Source organism: Tachypleus tridentatus, chromosome 11 (genome assembly GCF_004210375.1).
Source record: "Tachypleus tridentatus isolate NWPU-2018 chromosome 11, ASM421037v1, whole genome shotgun sequence".
Classification (NCBI taxonomy): Eukaryota; Metazoa; Arthropoda; class Merostomata; order Xiphosura; family Limulidae; genus Tachypleus; species Tachypleus tridentatus.
Window position 1 is genome coordinate 3,137,241 of NC_134835.1, and position 19,574 is coordinate 3,156,814.

At 35.9% G+C, this 19,574-nt stretch overlaps 1 pseudogene; it reads left to right on the top strand.

Moving 5' to 3' along the window:
• LOC143232642 (histone H3-like) overlaps window positions 1-19,574 on the top strand; it is an 81,631-nt pseudogene that overhangs the window by 14,347 nt on the left and 47,710 nt on the right.

A 19,574-nucleotide genomic window follows, 5' to 3' on the forward strand; every position in this document is an offset into this window, starting at 1 on the left:
TGACCATGGTATGAAAAAATACGCCAAGCCGCTTTAGTAAGAAGCCGTCGCAGACTCGCTGTTAAACGAGAAAACCAAAGAAAGGTATCTGCTAGACTCCGACAGGAGCAGCTTCTCTCCTACGACGAGTGGCCATGTCTAACCCCTCCATAACCATTCAATGCAAATTTTCCTGCTATCTGAGGCACGGTTAGGGTAGATTATTCGGCGCTTTGACCGTGAAAGCGGGTTTTCTCGGGGCACTCCCGTTTCCCCACAGCAAAATTATTGGGTATGTCGACCCTCCCTTTCTCCTACGACTTCGTTTGTCTCCTACACGATTATAACGAACCAACCGCAAGACATTCTTCAGAAGCGACCCAAATATCCATTTATAACATTGTAAAATTGGCTTTTGGTGTGTTTTCTCCGGTTCGGTCGAGTGTTTTATGAAGAATATAAAGCAACCGTCCTTTAATAATTTGTACTGGTCGTCTTTATTGTTTATGGTTACTTTGACTAGTGGCGTTTTTTTGTTTTAAAAGATAAATCCTTCTGATTTAGAAATGTTTTAACCTTTATTTTCAGTTCCTCAGTGATCTCGTTATCTTCTATGTCGAAATCGACACCTCTGATAACGACAGTTAACTGTGGATTGTTGTGTTTTGATGTGTTGATTGTGGCTTTAACACGAAGGCATCCTTGGGCCAGTGAGCCAAAATGTGTTCGAATTCATGTGGTTCCGTGCATTTTAACATTCTTCCTTTGGGAAGACGTTTTATATTTTTTAAACTGGATGCACGGGTAATACGCCCTCAGTTGTCTTACAGTCTCAGGGATGCGTGTCGTGTTGTTTATTCCTTCAATAAACAGAGTTGGGATTCTGTATTGAGGAATATCGTGTGATTGTGTTTGTGAGACAGTGGTGGTGTTTTTAGTGTTATCAGTGTCGTTGCTGGTGTTTCTTAGACCTGTTAGAGTTAGTGGCTTTGTTAATGTTACAATTAGTGGCATTATTAGTATGATGGTCAGTGGCGTTATTATTGCTAGACTTTATATATTTACAAAACATTCATTAGATGTCTAATAGAATATGGAGCCATGGTAACATGCAACATTAACAAGAACCAATTACTACTATTAAAAAGACTCCAAAATCGAGTTATACGACTCGCACACCGCCTGCCACTCTACACACCAGCTGAATATGTTCAGAAACACATTGAAATCTTGCCAATTTCCGAACGATTCATTAAACTTGCTACCAAATATTATATAAAAAAAAACCTACTCATCGTAACGCAGTGTGTTTTCTACAGAAACATTAACTTATATATATAAACAGAAACTTATATATAAGTACTGTTAATGTTTCTGTAGAAAACACACTTTACTTTCCGGCATTAAGATTTACCTATCTTTTATTTACATAACCGTCATTTTTCCCACAAATGTTGGCTCTAAGCTTTGTTGACACTGAGTGGAATAAAGATTCTTCCTCATCCTCCAGTATCTTATGCTGTCACTTATTTCTGTACAATATATTGTACTTTGAGCCAATGACATACAATTTTTAACTGTAACTATTAGCTTTGCAGTATGGTGCATATTCTGAGGCTGAACTCCATTTGAATTCAGAATTTAATCTTAACGATACCAAGTGATTACGAGTCATTGTTCCAAACAATCTAGCTCACGAGATTGAGTCCGTTCTTGGCCCCATAAATATCGTGTACTATTTTTGGTGCTCCAGTTTTTATAAGCCAAAACAAGAGACTGAAATCGACGTAGGAAAGAATCCCAGTACTCATTTCTCAAAGAATCGACTTCCTTTATGGAACTGAAAATTTAATACTCATCCCTGTATTTGGTGAACTATTACTGATTAAGTTTTGGTCTGTCTTGTTTTCTATAGAGACCTTAATGAGAGGTGTGAGTGGTTCTAGATTTGCTGAGACGAGTTCTTTGATTCCTTCGAGGAAAATGCCCAAGGCAGTTCCCCTTACGATGATAATATGAGATCTGGACTGAGGGTCACCCGGAACGTGTGTTGTGATTTTTTGTCTCTTTGAACGGAATATCAGGTCATGGTTGGAGAAGTTTAACATTGTAATGGGGGTGGCAGCAACTAATGACCTAATGCCACCTTTAGGAAGACGTCTGAACTCGGAGAACTTAATGATTGTAAAAGACTATTTAATTTCCCTGGCGTTGTCATGCTCTCTGTATTCCAGTGGTACACCTTCTAGGATTATGACTGGCGAGCTGCATGTAGATCTTGTCGGCATATTATCTGGTTAAGATATGGCGGGCTGCTGGCTAGGAGGATGGAGACTGGACAGGAATTGATGTCGTTGTCTGCTGCAGAGGATTTGGCAGGAGTCACTGTCGTTGTCGATTTCTTATTTTTCTGTTGTGTAGGCACAGATTTGCATATTGTTGTTTTCATCTTCATCGCCCGAAATTGACGAGGGGAGATATGATTCGACATTAGAGACTGACTTTCATGGTAGCACGACGTAAGGTTGCTATACGTTTCTGCAGAGTGATTTCTGCTCCCAAAGATCATGTAAAACTCTTAGAACGAGTCATGGCGTGTGGGCAAAAAGTGCTGCTAAGGACTGTTTAATCAAAAACTTTTCAGTGGCAGAAACAACTGATGATATAACCTCTGAGAAATTTAGCCCACAAATTGAAGTTCTGCAAGGTATTGTATTAAGTCCTATTGTATTCTATATACTTCGGAAATACCATGTCCGAAACTTCTTAATGGCAATATTAATATTGCCCAGTATACCAATGATATCAAGTACTGGGAAACAAATCACTCTTGTTTAATTAGAAAGTTACAATTAGCATTAATAGAATTCTGGTTATGGTGTAATTTGAGGCGAATGTATCTAAATCCAGATACAACTAAGTTCATTGTGTTCTGTAAAAAAAAAATTACATCACTAAAATTATTAGAAGCATTAAAGGATGTAACTTAAAAAATTATAATAAAGAAATAGAAAAAGTAAAAAAAATTATTTTACGTGTCCTTTAGAACAGAACACTGGACTGAAGGGACCATGTTGAGTATTTGGTTAAAAATGTTGGACGATAGTTGCTATACTGAAATCAAATATTGCTATATATAACGGATGTTCTAGTAAGACTATTGTTAAAATTCGTAGTCTATTGAAATTCTTAATTGCTCATGCTGGGATGGCGAAGTATTAAAAATATATTAAGCAACTGTATGGATAATACAGTCAGATACTGCTGCCACGCAATGGTCTAATGACGGCTTACAGATGACTGCAGCATCAAATTTAATGAGAGAATTATAACAGAACCAAATGGCTTGTTCCTGCTTTTACCACGGTAAGTAGGTCAGGTGGCGCTGACCATGGCCAATATTTCTCAAAATGAAAGAAAAATGATCAGTACCACGTGGGTTACTGTCAGCCTCCACGAAAAGTGGGAAAATATTGAAGGAGAGCAGATTGAGAGATTAATAGGAATAAAAGACTGACTAAGTGCATGACACTAAGTATAAGAACCAGTAGTGAAGAGAGAAAGGTTTTGATGTAAGAGCACTTCCTCAGAGGGTTTATGCCTATTAAAGTAACCCAGGATTAAAAAGGGAGACAGCAACTGTTCAAAGAGAGCATGAATCAAAGTCTGATTGATCATAGGTCTTTCCAGGAGAAAGAGAGAGAGAAAAACAGCAATTATATAGCCCAAGGAAACATGAATGGCTACAGCCTCCAAGGGTGTTTCGAGTGGCAAAGTACAGGGCAGGCACATCTGTCCTGATCGATCAGCAATGCCATCCCTCCACGCACTCCACTGTCATTTCTGTACCAAAAACTGCTGATGGGTGACTGTATCAGCAAGTTTCAGAAGTGTTTCGTATCAAGAAAGGCACACAGAATGATAGGAATCAATAAGCACGTTGATTAAATATAAGTTAACATGGAAACTTCGACAGTTTCACTGCATCAAAATGGCCATTTTTTATTTACATGATCGGTGAAAGTCACTACAATTAACAAAATGAGGGTCTATTTCACACTCATGGGCATCATGGGTCCTTCCCATCTCAATGAGCATATGTCAAGGAACAACGACATGATGTCTTTGAGTGATTGAACTGCTGAAATTGGAAACATCTGAGACAGTTTGAAATATGTGGCTATACTTGGTTGCAGGTGGACACAGTGATATAAATGTCAAAATTAGTATATTGGTCGGTATCATAATTCTGAGATTGCAGAAGCAGTTAAATAAACTAACACAGAAATAGTACAAATAAATGAAACATAAAAATAATAGATTTAAAAATATACATGTAATAAACTATTAGAAATATAGAATAAACAACTGTTATACAAATACAGGAGTTCTGGTGTTATTAGTGATGGTAACACTGTCCAACATAATTCTGTTTTTAACTTTTTACGAGCCCGTTGGCCTTTTTAATTCCATTTAAGTGTTTTCCTTGCTTTTTATTACTTCTTCGGTTTTAACTTGATTTGTTTTCATATTTTATAGGCCTGACATATCCATGTAGTTAAGGCACTTGAGTCTTAATCTGAAGGTCGCGGGTTCGAATCCCCATCACACCAAACATGCTCGCCATTTCAGTCGTGAGAGCATTATAAAGTGACCATCAATCCCGTTATTCATTGATAAAAGAGTAGCCGAAGAGTTGGCGGTGAGAGTTGATGACTAGCTTCCTTCCCTCTAATCTTACGCTGCTACATTAGAGACGGCTAGCGCAGATAACTCTCGTGTAGCTTTGCACGAAATTCAAACAAAAGCATGTTTTATAGACCTCCAATGGCACAGCGATATGTCTGTGGACGTACAACTCTAAAACCCGGGTTTTGACACCCGTGGTGCACAGAGTACAGATAGCCCATTGTGTATCCTTGTGCTTAACTTCACAAACAAACACACTTTATAGACGTTTACTTTCCGTTATTACCGCTTGTTTGACGCAGACAGCTCAGTTGCTTTGCTTTGCGCCACAAACCAACAAAGAGTGGAATAGCTCTGCTATACACAAAATATCTGTCGGTATCTCAAATGCAAATATGTAGTAATAATGTGCGTGTAACAGCTGAAGTATTCTTGAAAAATCAAATGTCTTGTACAGTACCCAAAATATATTGTTCCCCAGCAAAGTCAATAGATGTAGACTCACTTAACAACATTTTTCCTCACAACATAAACTCCATTTTTTGTAGGTGACCTAAAATGTAAACATAAAAACTTTAGACAAAAAACAAATGCAATTTGAAAAGAATATTAGACTTTATTAACAATACCAATATACTTCTACAAAATGATGTAACACAGTTGCACACATTGTATGAGAATAACAGTAGTAATATACTTGATCTGTGACTAAATTTATATACTATGAGCCAAACGTTTGTAAAATGTTATGTGGGAAAATATATTCGGGCCGGCTGTTTACTTATTTGTCTTAGATCTTGTATCTGTAAAAACTTAACTTACCGAAATTTAAAATGTAACAACAAATAAGCAGATTAGCATGAATATAAAAAGAGTAGTAACCAATCTTGAGTAGATAAGTTTTATTCAAAGAATCATGGTATGTCTTACAAAAGCTGCAAATAAACAATATCGTCACCAAATTACACAATGAAAATCAGTTCCTGACAACCACACACACAACTAACTAATCACACTCATCAAAAAACGAAGTCAATTACCAAGACAAAAGATGGAAAACAGAGATCAAGCAGTGAAAATACAAATAAGCACACTAAGAACTAAATTATGAACAGAAATCAAACTTAAAATAAAAAATGGACCACTTCTGCTGCTAACTAAATGGAAGAAAGAACGAAAACGTTTCTAGTCACGTCTAATTTAGAAAAATAACAAATAGAGAAACCACAAGACTGAAATACCTACCACTAGAATACAGCAACGCCAGAGCACATACAAAGCTAGATAAACGCAAAGTCTTCAAACAAAACGTTTTGTTTTGTTTGTCTGTTTAGAATTAAGCACAAAGTTACTCAATGGGCTAAGTGTGCTCTGCCCACCACGGGTATCAAAACCCGGTTTTTAGTGTGTAAATCCGCAGACATACCACTGTGCCACTATGGGGCAAACAAAACGTACAAGGTACATTTAAAACGCATCATGAACCATATACGTACACATATTTTTACAGTAAAGTAAACAATTACGTAAAAAATAACAATGAACTATTTAAACTATATTTCCAAGTAAATATAAATAGCAATAATACAACAGATAATAATAGAGAATATGACTATACAATAAAAATGATGACATAGAAAATAACTGAACAAGAATTCTGGGACACAATTAAAGTAACAAAATAAAAAGGTACATGAAATGATGACATGCAAATCATCCTCTTAAAAGAAATGGAACTTAGAAATCCCTTGAATGTATAATGGTGATTTTTAATTTATCTGTAAACTTAAGATACATCCCAGTTACTTGAAAGTATGCAAATATATTAATATACCAAAAGAAAGGAAAGTCAGGCAGTAAAGCATTCCACTGTTTACGTCATAATGGCCTGAGGTTTCGCATGTTAGATATGTTGCTGCCACCCAGTATTATTCGCTGTCTTTCAAACTTCTTTGGAAACAGAAACTGAAGAATAAATGTGGGAACCTTCTCAGAGCTATTTAATATGGAAGTAGGCATCCATCAGAAAGCGGTAGTTAACACTATTTCCTTTATCACGTATGCTAACAAAATGCCTCTGAAAGATCCAAATCACAAGCACTCCTCACAGTTCGCTGATGACACAGCACTCTGGAAAAGTGCTCCCACCCCATCTCTATCAACAACAAATCTATTGGCTCAGCTAAGAGAATAATCGAATGTAGCCAAAAATATAAATTAAATTTAATGTGCCCAAAAAAATAAAAAACACCCACTAGATCTTCATATGAATGGAACACTTCCTCATACTGCTACACTTACAATTTTTTAGGTCTCACATATGATTCAAAGATAATACACTACTGGCCAAAATCTTAAGGCCAATGACCATAAAGAAAAAATATGCATATTTGCGTTGTTAGACTCAACCACTTTTTTGAGTACAACTTTGAAAGATGAAAATAACAAAAGGTAAAATAAAAATAAAAAACCTTCTTTTGCATTTAATACGAAAAATGTGAACACTATGAAATTAGCCTAAATACCAGCTGGTCAAAAGTTTAAGACCATACCAAAAAGAAACCCTAAACAGGGCAGGAAATGCCCCACAAAAGGCCTCAGTAGTGAGTTGCACGGCCGTCATTGCAAATAACTGCAAATATTCGCTTTGGCACGGTCGATACAAGCATTTGCAGAAGGCTGGCTTGAATGTTATTCCAAGTGGTGAAGCTAGCTTCACAAAAATCATGCATTGTTTGGAACTGACGTCCATTTCTGTAGATTTACCTTGCAATCCACCCTCAAACATTTTCAATGGGGTTGAGTTCGGGCGAACACGCTGGATGGTCTAAAAGAATCACGTTATTCGCCATGAAAAAAGTCCTTTGTCCTGCGGGCATTGTGATTTCCAGCGTTGTTCTGCTGAAAGAACCAGTCATTTCTACACAAGCGAGGGCCTTCAATTAGTAATGAAGATCTCTACAACATGTCAATATAGCCAGCTGCTGTTTGACTTCCCTTTATAACCTGAAGTTTCTTTGTTCCATGGAAGAAGAAAGAATCCCAGATCCCGATATAACCTTCTCCACTGTGTCGTGTAGAAAATGTCTCTGGTGGGATATCCTTATCGTGCCAGTAACGTTGGAAGCCATTTGGACCATGCAGGTTAAATTTTTTCTCATTAGAGAACAAAAACTTCGTCCACTTTTCTATGTTCCGTATTTGATGATTCTCAGCAAAGTGTAACCAAGCGGTTTTGTGGTGTGAAAGGAAACGTGGTCTTTGAAGACGTTTAAGGTTTTTTGGAGGCTTTCTATCGTAGATGCCGTCTTATTGTTCTTGTGCTGCATTCTGCGTCCGTAAGGGCCTTATCTGGTTGGACAACCCGTCGTATCCTCCTGCTTAACGCCGGCGAAATTTTCTTGGGTCGATTACTTGCAATTTTCGTTCAGTATCCTTCAGGGTCTTTTAAGAAATTTGCAATCTCAACAGCGATGGCACGTTGAGCGATACCTTACTTTTGCAGCTCGACATTTCTGCCACGTACAAACTGTCAACATTTTAGCCTGTGCCATGTTTTTACCCAATGTAACGCAGGAGATGTCAGAGGGAGATGTTGACAACATTAATGCTTGAATAGAAATGACTAAATTTCGTTACGAATTTACCGATTAACGTTTCGTTTCAGTTTGGCCTTAAACTTTTGACCAGTTAGGATTTAGGTTAATTTAGTTTAGAACTTGATACAACCCAACGAAGTGACAGTGTATTATTTGCAACATATACATACCGTAATTACCTACATGAACGTGGAGTTGAAAGACGTTAGAACAAATGCACAAAATTAGCTCTGATCCCTTTGCAGTAATTATAATAGCAATACTTAGGAAAAGACAACATATGTTGGAGGGAGGAAAAGGTCAAACACACCGAACCCTCCGATCAAATTTTGATACCAAGAAAACATGAGGCTTATAAGGGTTGCAAAATGTACAAACTATTCAAGCTTTTAAGATTAGACGTTAAAAAGAGTATTATGAATAAAAATATAAATATTAAAACAACCAAGCAATCACTACTACCAACACCTCAACAAAACAAACCTACATGTCCAGTAACACTTAAAATAACAAAAGAAATAACCCGACAAAAAACATAAACATTTCAGCCTTACCACAAGAGTCAAAAACAAAAGCAGAAACGAGCAATCAAACAACAACAGACACGAATAAGAAAGAAAATATAAGCATGTTGAAATGTATCATGAAAACAAATTCACTCACTTCATGGCATAATACTAAAAAACTGAAACAGGTTAAAGACAGCATCCAAAAAGCATATCACAACATGCTTACTACAAATAATGATATCATTCGTAAAGTACCTTTTCACAAAAATTCATATTTAAACATATCAACATTCAAACAGGTGAAACAAGAAAAAAAATGTTTTATTTATAAGTGAAACCTGTTTTTACACAATAGTTTGTTTTAGATTTTGATGTTGTTAACCCTAGTTAACTACCAACTGGTGGGAAACTAAGCCTTGTATAGTCCATATATGGAACATGAATGGCTGTAATGGCACCAGAGTAGACAAACTTCGCTGCAGTACCAGTAAGTTCGTTCCTGCAAATACTGAAATGGTCACGTATCCAGAAAAAATGGATTGAAACAGAAGATAAAGAAAAATTGGTCATTTGTTGTTGAATGTTGACGAGAACGGAGTAAGAACTAGCATAAGAAATTCCAATGGACAGCTAAGAGAGTGAGGGTATATAGTAAAATTGGTGCACTGAATGGTTTCCATATAATCCAAAGCAAGAAAGATGACATACAAGTAAGCGGTGAACACAAAAACTGTATAGGAGATCCTTTAGTAACCATCGAGCCACAATAAACCATAGCAGACAGAACCCACAGAGTCACTTAATTTTAAACCATTCATAAAGAGAGAACAGAAGAATGGTTGAAAAGATGTTTGGCAAAGATAAGACGGAACTTCCATTCGGGAATATGTCTTCCTCAGATGACAAAAAAGGTCAAATGTGTAGATTGTAATTAGTCCCAAAGGAATATCAGATTATTATAGAAAGTAAAGTAATCGAATGACAGAGCCAAAATAAGAAATTGCAGAAAAACTTAGCCCATTGAGATATTTTTGTAAGGATCGAAGTTTGGAGAAAACATAATGGGGAAAAAGTTGCGAATGGCAAGTTGCGAAAGTTCATTTAACTCAGTATACAGTCATGGGTCAATAAAAGTGTGGAAAGCCTCATGTCTCAGATGGTGAAAAAAATCCAAAATCTTGAAGGCAGAGGCCCTGGCAAAAATATAAAGCAGAGATGCATAGTCCAGTTACAACCAAATGAGAGCACGATAGATCTTATGCATAGAACGTCAGTCCACTCCCAAGAGATGCAAGAGAGCACACAAGAGATTTTCAGTGGCCATATACACTTATATATAGCTGCTTGATGTAAGAAGTAAAAGTAAACATATGGTTGAAAACACCTTAAGAACTTTGCCTCAATGACCATGGGAAGAAAACAATCACTGAAACATTGTGATTGGGGTGTAATCCCTATTGGTTGCTAAAGAATATGGAAATGAGTTGTGAAAATAAATGGTAAACCCGTTTGTTGAGGTATACTGAAGAGCAGTTGAGGGCAGTTTAAGACTGATAATATCGTGCTTAATGACTGACACGGTGTGTAGAAATTATTGACAACAGAAGCCATTTGCAACTGTAAGAATAAGTTATCAATTCATTATATTGATTGTCACACTGAAAACACAGGCAACATTCCTGAGGGTCTACAAGTTGCTATGTAATGAGACTTGGAATCGACTGTCATATAAACAATTATAAATAAAAATGGGCAAATGGCTATCCAGCCAATAGGAATGTATGTGCTGCAAAATTCCTTATTTCCAAGTAACGTAATAAGCCTTCTTAAGACGAAATGAAACAGAAACAATATGTTATGTATGAGTAAACATCTTCCCTAATAAAGAAATAGAGTAGAATTAGGTGGTCCATGGTGGAATGCTGTCGATAGAACCCTCACTGTGACTACAAGAGGAAGTTGTTTCATTTAAGGAACTATACAAGACAAGCATAACCCAAACTCTCTCAGGCCTAAGAAAGACATCTAGTTAAGGCAATCTGAGAATAATTAGAAGAAATCTTGGCATCCTTACAAGCTGAGAAAAGGGTAAGACAATAGACTTGCGCCAGGCGATAGGTAAAATGTTCTCCTACCACATCTAATTGAAAAGAACCAGAAGGAAAGCAAGAGAGGCAAAAAAAGAGATGACACAACATCTAGAAATAAATGATATTAGATTCAACTGATTTACTTTCAGACTGATGAAGAACAATCTTAAGTTCCTCTAGTGTACACGTGGCAATTGTAATCAAATAGATGATCAGACTATGCCATTTGTCTTTAGTGGGAGAGACCAGTCAACCTCCCTGAACTATGTCCAGGGCCGTCTTAACAAATCTCCATTAGTAAAAGGAGATTTCAGTGTTTCAGAGTGTGGACATACTTAGTTATTTCGCATAAAATAAATGTAAAACTAATATAACAAGTAAAAAGAAATCATGTTAAAATAAAACAATGGTCAAAATTTGGATTATTATTCAAAAGGCCAATGACTCTTAAAAATTTTGAAGCGTAAATAAGGAAGACAGTGTCACCATCACCAATGACACAAAACAGTGTCAAAAATAAATTTATGGAAAAACATGTTTAAAAGGGTGCCGTAAATCACGGTCGTAACGACGACAAGACAGTAAAACGTGGCTTTGTGACATGAGTGTCACAAAGGCTACACATTGATGTATTAGTCGCAGATAAAGAAAAACGACGAGTTAAGAAAACTGTAACCGATGTGTAACCTTGCCAGAATTCTTAGGAAAACAAAATGGCCAAGAAGCAACAGAAGGTTTGATTTGGAAAAGCTTGTTATCACGTCGCTTACTCCAAATCGACTGTCAAATGGCGCAGAGCCGAACCTTAAATACAGGACCATGGTCCATATATAAAACAGATACGGCAGTCACAGCACCAGAACAGACAAATTAAAGTGCGATCTTGTTCCCTCGAATACCGACGTTACCTGATATTTAGAAAAAACTGGATAGAAATGGAAGATAAAGAGAAATGAGCCAGTTGGTTTTCGTTCCACTAATAACAACAAACTTCAAATTGCAGTTTTGTTAAGTTCGTCTGTCTTTGAACGAATGTATTAATGAATACTTTACTATACAGTCACTTTTTACCCACATTTGCAGGAGACAGAAAATACGACATCGTACAAAGTGCTGTCAAGCTTGAAACGTCATGTTTAGAGCAAAATATAACAGTTCACTTGTACATTCACTTTTTTTTTGAGATCTACCTTCACTGCGTCAACGTACTTGCTAAATGTAACACTTCTTTATTCCCAAGTGTTACTGTTACGATAAAATAACGAGAATGACATCGACATTTTGTTCGTATACTACTTCGTTTTTTAACGTTATAACGAAAGTGGCTTTTATTAGTATAATAAAGTAACATACAATAGTTTTAATCCACACAGAACAAGCTATTACAGATTTTAATTGCAAATTACTTGTTTTGTTTTTTTTCAATTTCGCACAAAGCTACTCGAGGGCTATCTGTGCTAGCCGTCCCTAATTTAGCAGTGTAAAACTGGAGGGAAGGCAGCTAGTCATCACCACCCACCGCCAACTCTTGGGCTACTTTTTTACCAACGAATAGTGGGATTGACCGTCACATTATCACGCCCGCACGGCTGAAAGGGCGAGCATGTTTGGCGCGACGGGGATGCAAACCCGCGAACCTCAGATTACGAGTCGCATGCCTTAACACGATTGGCCATGTCGGGTCATTTGTGCATGAACTTTGAGGAAGCGCTAAGGGTAATCTGTATGCTCTTGTAATTAATGTATGTTGTAAAATGATTGTAGTTTGGTTTGCAGTTGTTTATTTTTAATTACGTTAATCCATGCAAGAGCAACATAGTCTAATACTGGTCTTATGTTTGTATATTTTAATGATGTTTTCAAGTGTTGTTTCATAATTTTTAACAATGAGACCCATAGCATCGTTTGTTCTTTGCCATTTTGTAGTTTTTATGTTATTTACATGTTTTACCCAGGTAAGTTTGGAATCATATGTTAGTTTTAAAAATTTTGCAGTTGTCTAGAGAAGCGCTCAGTTAATGTAAATCTGGGGTTGTGCTTTTTAATGTTTCGTTGAATTTGAAAACATCACTAATTGTGTCTTTACTGTGTTTATTTTGATTCAAAATTTTTGACAGTATTCACTTATTCTGTTCAGTTGAGGTTGTATGTTAGTGGCTGCAATTTCTGGTGTAGGGGCACCTTTCCAGATTAATCAGTGATGTCGAGAAAACCCACTTGTAGAGAAATATATATGCAAAAACGGCTCGTTTGGGTTGAGAAAATATTTTACGTAAAATTTCTACGAATTTCTACGTTAAATATTTTCTCAACTGAAACGAGTCGTTTTTGCATATACATTTCCAGATTGCTACATCATCAGCGAACTGTGACGAGTATCCAAGATTAGGGTCTTTAAGTGGCATATTATTCCCATACATGATGAAGAGAATAGGACTAACCACCCCTCCTTGAGGGACACCAGCTTCTGGAGTGAATAACTCCGAGAAAGTTCTCTCTACGTGTATTCTACAATTTCACGAATAATTCCACGCGGTATCCCCATTTCATTCATACGGAACCGAAGATCATTGTGCCACACAGTGTCGAATGATTTCTCGACATCTAGGAAGCAAGCGATAGTGCATTATATTTTTATAGAAGCTATTTATTTTCGTTTCAGTTAAGCTAATCAAATGATCTTTTGTTTCTCTAAAGTTTCTAAATCCGTTTTGTTCCTCTGGTAATTTTGAAGTAATCTCCATAAATGTGGAGAGTCTATTACTTATTATTCATTCACGAATTTTGCCTGCACAGCTGGTCAGGCGAAATTGTTCGCTTCGCTTCTTCTTTGAAGCTATTTGGGTGTGTTGAATTTTTAAATACCCAGAAGGGTCGGGTGCACAAGACCTCTTCCTCCATCCCTGGCTTTCATGTCGGCTACTATTATATTGTTGTTCTTGTGCTTTTGGGCCAGAGTATCCTACAATACTCCCGCAATTTTCAGGGCAATGTCTGTGTATTGTCTTGAATTGCCCTTTTTTTTCTTTATCTATTTATTATATTTCCTCTCTTTTATTTTATTTATATTCTTTCATTTTTATTCTTCTATATTTTTCTCCCTCTTTTCCATAGACAAATATTGGAAAAAATATAATAATAAAAATAATAAAATAAAATGCAAATACATATTATAGTAGTTTTAAGCGTCTAGTGCGTGGTGGCCAGCTTGATTTATATTTCTTAAATATATATTCATGGGAGAGAGTTACTTAGGTTCATCATGTGCGTAGTATGAGTCGAAATCACACAATAAGTCATTTTTATTAAAATACTTTTATGTATAATGCAAGAGTCTTTCAGATATTGTCTCTATGTCTGCATACTTGTGCATGAATGCGGATGAAGTACTGCGTGGTACTTTATAAGCTGGAGTTAAGATTGAATTTTGTATTTTTTGCAGTGGTTTTGTTTTGTAAATCTTTCGCTCTCTCTCTCTCACTTTGTAGGGGTATTTGGGAATTGATGTTCATCTACTCAGGAGGGTCAGGTTTCGTTAACCTCTTCCTCCCTTCAAATTTTGGTTTTACAATTGTCAAGCGTATTTATATATAGTACGCGAGGGCCAAAGTAACCCGAACTTACTCAGGTTCCTGTCATGTCCATAAACAATCTATACATACACTTGGTGCAAATAAAACTTTTACCTTATTGTTCCATAGATTATTTGCACTTTCATCAGTCAGGTATTAAGCAGAAAACGTTTACATAGAAAACCCTTTCAATGTTTTGTAATTAATCCCTAATCTAATGTGGACTCTAATTAACAGGTGGCCTTTTGTTTTTTTTTATTTTATTTATTTAGAAAATATATATTCACTGGGGAAAGGTGCTTAGGTCTATCATCATCATGTAAACAATGCCTGTCAAGTTCGCTCACTAGTTCATTTTTTCTCCAATTTTTGTTAAAATAGTGTTTGTACTATGTAGGAGTCTATCTGTTATTGTTTCCATGTGTGCGTATTTATACATAAATTCAGATGATGTTGTTCTGGGTATTTTATAAGCTGTTGTAAGTAATGTATTTTGTATTGTTTGTAGTTTTGTTTGAAGTAGTTTTTTGCTTACATTTATCTATGCAGGGGCTTGGTAGTCAATGACTGGTCTATTATATGTTTTATATATTTTCATAATGTTGTCTGCCGTTGCTTCACTGTTTTTGCCAGTTAGACTCCCAGCATAGTTTGTTCTTCGCCAATTTTTTGTTCTTATATTATATATGTGGTTTACCCATGTAAGTTTTGAGTCAAACGTAAGTCCTACGAATTTTGCTGATGTAGCAGGCTGCAGTAGTTCTCCATTCATATAGATCTGTGGTTGTACTTTTTTATGTTTAGTTAACCTAGTGAATACTATTGCTTGTGTTTTAGTTGTATTTATTTTGACTATATTTTTGGCAATATTCTATTATTCTATTTAATTGTGGTTGTATGTTTGTGGCTGCTATTTCTGGTGTTGGTGCATTTTTCAGGACTGCTACATCATCTGTGAACTGTGAGTATCCATTATTTGGATCTTTTAGAGGCATATTATTCACGTACATGATCAAAAGGATAGGGCTAACTACCCCTCCTTGAGAGACACAACTATCTGGAGTGAAACTCCCAGAGAAGGTCCCGTCAACATTTATTCTACATGATCTGTTTTCCATAAAGTTTGACAGCCAGCGAATAGTTTCCCGCGGTTGTCCCATTTCTTGCATTCAGAAACGGATACCGTTATACGATACAGCGTCGAATGCTATATCAATATCGAGAAAGCAAGCGACAGTGCATTTTCTTTTATTAAAACTATCTACTTGTTTCTGTTAATCTAACTAAGTGGTCTGTCGTTTGTCTCAATTTTCTGAAACCATTTTGTTCTTCTGGTAATTTTGATGTTGTCTCCAGAAATGCGGAGAGTCTATTACTAATTATTCTCTCAGAATTTTGCCTACACAGCTGGTCAGGCTGATTGGTCGGTAGCCATTTGGGTTATTGGCTGGCTTTCCTTCTTTATGGAGCATTAATACATTTACATGCTTCCAAGAAACCGGGATATAACCAGAATATGATGATAGATTAAAAATTGCTGTAAGATGTTCAAATAATTTCGGAGTGCCTTTTTTTTTAAATGTCTAGTATACCGTCTTCTCCTGGTGATTTATTTTTGGTGTTTGTTATTGCTTCTATGAGTTCTTGTGCTGAAATTGTGTTTGTAAGCATTGTGTTTGTGTAGTCGTTTGTGTTGTTGGTTTGATAATTGTCTAAGTCTACTGGGAAGAGTGTTTTGAATAATTCACTGTTGTTTATTATAAAGTTATTTACTTTATTATAGTAGTATGTGTTCATCTCTGGGTCGTTTTGTTTTAAACGTGTTTTCAAGTTGTTTGAATATATTGGATTTTTACTTTATATTTATATGCTGTGTTATTATTGTGCTCTTTCTTGTTTTAACAATTTAACTTCTTCTCTGATATTGTTTCTTATTCTCTTTATTTGTGATTTCAATTTGCTGTCTCTTGTCTCCGTGTATTCTCTTTGTAATTGTCGTCTGTGCTTGATTAGTGTTAACAGTTGTTTGTGTTTTTATGTGTTATTTTTGGTTTTACGTTGTTGTTTTGATATTGTCTGATTTTTTGCGGTTTTTAGGCATTTCGTGATTAATTGACAGTAGTTATCAATATCTATTTTATTTTTAGCTGTTATAATTTGTTTGGCAGTCGATGGTTAATTGCTTTTGGTATTCTTTCCAATTTGATTTTTTTGTAATCACATTTTTCTTTTCTATGTATAGTATATTTATGGGTAGGGGGGTGAGATCGAAGACACACCATATAGGTGAATAACCGCTGTCTACACTTTTTCCCACTTGAAATTTATTAGCTATTGGCTCATGTTATGCGAGCTTAGGCATACGTCTAGTATGTCACTAGTATTAACATTCAGGAAGGGTGTGTTATGTTCATCTATAACTTGTAAGAGTAGTCTTCTATTAACATTTGTTGAATTACAACCAAAATTAATATGTTTGCTGTTTAGATCTCCTATTAAAATGGTATTATGGCTGTGGGAAATGATGTTGTTTATTAATAAGTTTAAATCTATTTGTTTTGTGGGTAAACAATAACTTCCTGCTATTGTGACAATTGAGCAATTATTTAATTATATTTTCGTTATGGATGCTGATTGGTATTTGTGAAACTGAAAACTTTGTTTTATATATCAGCAACATTCCTCTGTTTTTATCCTGTTTATCTAACCTGTCTTTTCTGATGGTTGTGTAGTATGGTATTTTAAATCTGCTGGTTATTTTGTTGAATTATGTCTTCGATCTCATGCTTCTTGGAAGCCAGTGCACCTTGGATGTTGATATATACAACAGTAAATTTAAGTTGAAAGCAGGAGTTCCGTTAGTGTTGTTAATAATTGTGAGATGTAAGGTATTATGTATTTCTTCCTATGTTTATAAATAGTTCAAAGCAATTTATTGTTTGTGTTAGTTTTGTAACTATATTTATAAATAAGTTTATTTTGTTATTAGTGTTTATTTCTTTGGTAGTGTTATCGTTGTTTTGTGGTTTTTGAGTATGGATATTGTTCTGTTTTATCTCAGTGCTGTTGTTTGTCGCTTATGTTGGTTTTTACTGTGTGTTTCGTTTTGGTGTAAGATAGCTTTTTTAAGTGTTTGTACATACGCTATTTTGTCTTGTTTGAGAGTTGGTTTTGTTTGCTGTGTTTTGTTATCTGTTGCTTCGTTTTCTTTTAATGATGTATTTTTATTTCGTAAATTATTTGTTTATATGTTTCGCAACCTTCATAGTTTGCAGTATGTTCTTGTCACAATTACAACATTTCGGTTTTTTTTCTTTTTTGCACTGTGATATGTTATGTTCACCACCACATCCGCACACCTCGGTTAATGTTTACATGCTGTTAAAGCATGTCCACATCTCTGACAATTATAGCAGTGTGTTACAACAACTGCTAGAGTGTTTGTTTGCTCTACTTGATATTTTTGATACCAAGGTATAATTCCATTATTGATTAAGTTTAAAATGTTTTGTGTTCAGTGTGAACTCTGATAAGGTTTGTTGGTTTTTGCGTGTGTGGAATATTTTGTTTATCTAATTCATTTTTTATATCATCAGTGATGGTTGAGAATTGGACCTCACGAATGACAACAGATTTTGGCAGTGGTATATATCTAGGTAGGTGTATAATAATCTTGCATGGTTTAAACCCTTCTTTTGGCCACCCCTTAAGCAACTTATTTAGGTCAGCTGAGTCGTTCACTCATTGTGTTTTCGTCAGAGAGCTTCTCATTGGTCGCTAATAACGTGCTCTGCCAACCAATGGACAGGATGCAGAATTGAAACGCCATTGGACGAAAACTTGTGATCCTCAATCCCAGTTTATACCAGCGTTTGGTTGCTGAAATAACTTTGGATTGTAAGTCATAGTGTACCAAACGTAAGTGAGTGAACAGTGTTATAATCATGAGTCAAGTCATTCTCGTGTGTATAGCGAGAAAGAGGTCGAGTAAATTTTTCGCTCGAATAGGTAGTCAACAGCTATAGTACACTTTGTTTTGTCATATTACCAGGAAATCGTTGAATTTGTAGTATCTTGTAGTGGAAACACGATCCTTATTAGGACTAGAATATACCACTATGTCGAATAATGCAGAAAACAATCCAGACGTTAGGACACGTTCCGCTGGGCCGCCGCTTACTAGCGCCTAACTTCAACTTTTACTTGCAAGAGCTGTCAACAACGCTGTGACCAACGAGGAATCTTTAAAACTGTCCATAATCTCTGAAACAAACTCGGATACCCCACCTCCAATGATGATAATAACAGTGCAAATGACGCTTTTCAGACTGTTAAAGAGAAGAAGAGGTAAGAAAAATAACGAAGTTTTACCTTCTAATATCGTTAACGACAACAACTCGATTCCAAATCACCACCAAACTCTCTGGAACCTACCTACTCTAGCTCTAGCAACAAACAACGAATTCCAGCATAAATTGTTGAAGGTGTATTCACCATCCTGAGACAACCTCAAATCGCTATATTTTTCTTTATCAGAGGCGTAGCTAGTGTTTCAGGGTCCAAGGACATAGTTTTTGCTCTCCTTCCTGACAACGTGTAAGCCATAAGGGGTCTGTCATGCTTTCCCGGAAAGTTGAGTTTTAGAACATGAAAACCTGCATTTCGTGGCGTATTTTAAGGGTATAAAGGAAATGAAAAAAGTGAAATAATTGTGGCAACAATGGAACTTTGAAGATATTATTGAATAACAGACAAGGACAGTATCAGGAACAAGAATGCATATAACAACTTAATACAGAATTAGTTTATTCTAAAATAATAGTCAAATATAACATTGCAAAAAACTTAACATTTCTTTGGATATAGTAACCTGAAAAGTTAAAGTAAAGAAAATAGTTTGAAATGATTTTGATGTAATTATGTAACTTCATAAAAAAATTCTTCTTGCCTTTACTGCTGCAAACTTATCGGTTAGTTCCTCAAAATTTATGCTGTCGGTAACCTCTCGCTCCACACTTAGCAAAGCCAAGGCTGGCAATCTTTCCTGTCCCATGGATGATCTCGGGTAAGACAGGATTTTAACTTACTAAAAGACCTTTTACAACTGGCACTAAATGTTGCATTTGTCTTCTTCCT